This window comes from Microtus ochrogaster, unplaced genomic scaffold, assembly GCF_000317375.1.
Source record: "Microtus ochrogaster isolate Prairie Vole_2 unplaced genomic scaffold, MicOch1.0 UNK41, whole genome shotgun sequence".
In the NCBI taxonomy this organism is placed as follows: Eukaryota; Metazoa; Chordata; class Mammalia; order Rodentia; family Cricetidae; genus Microtus; species Microtus ochrogaster.
In genome coordinates this window covers 2606556-2607780 of record NW_004949139.1, presented here as the reverse complement: position 1 = coordinate 2607780, position 1225 = coordinate 2606556, and positions in this window count along the sequence as shown.

Genomic DNA, 1225 nt, shown 5'->3' with positions numbered 1-1225 from the left:
TAAATAAATAATTTTAAAAAAGAAAGAAAAATAAATGTGTAAAGGCTAAAAGTACAAGGACCTGGGTTATTTTGAGAGCTGGTGGAAAAGGCAGAGAAAAATTGGGCAAGTGGGTACGCACAGCTCTTAAAATGCTCACACGTGAACAGGGTAGAATGAATTGGTAGCTCCCAGAGTTTATTTAATCTGAATTTCAGAGCAAGCAAAGGTTGGACATAAACAAGTGCTAACAGGATGGAACAGTGAGGGGCTGCCTGGCCTGAGTTTCTTCAAAGCTGTGGCCCAGCTCCCTCTGTCTTCTCTCTCTGCATTAACAATTTTACTCACCCCTATAGCTTCCGTCACCTAAACAGGCTAGGTTTTTCTCCAACATTTAAAACACGACACTGTCTATTAGACATAGAAGTCCCTCAAACACCTCAGGTTCAACACTAAAGACTATGGCTGTTCTCAGTTCCCAGCACTTTGATCATCTGCAGATAAGTCCAGATTATCACGGAAATGAGGGACTGTTATAGGAAAGTCAACAGTGTGTAAGTCACACCTAAGCATAATCTAAGGGACTGTTCAGATTTGCAAAAAGGACACAAACAAGTGGACCATTGCAAAGCAGTGGAGTTGGTGCAAATAGATGAGAGATGAGAGGAAGGGGGAGATGAATGAGAGGGAGGGGCCTGGATACAAGCATGAGGACTTGAGCTCCGATCCCCAGAACCCACTCCTTGGATGTGCTCATCAACGTCTGCAACTCCAGCAGGGCAGAGACGGGAGAGTCCCGCAAAGTTTATGAGCAGCTGGCCTGGCACACACAGCAGCAGTGACAAGAAACAAAGCAGATGAGATGGACACCCAAGGTTGTCCTCCGTCTACCATGTGCGTCAAGACACATGTGTGCCTCTGCCTTGTACACATTCACATAAAGACAGACAGAGAGATGATTGACTGGTAGATAATACCAACTATATCACATGACCAGTTACAGAAATGAGGAGTGCAATTGTGTGGCTTAGCCCTATTTTGTTAAAGCTATGTTTTTACATGTTTACATGATACATGTGTATACAGGTATATATGTGTGTGTGTGTGTGTGTGTGTGTATATATATATATATATATGAAAACCAAGTTTTCCTTCCTCTCCTATTCTTTTATTATGTAACAGCAGTGAATTGATTATCAGTACTTAAGTTTTTTTTAATTTATTTATTTTTTTATTGAGAAAAAAA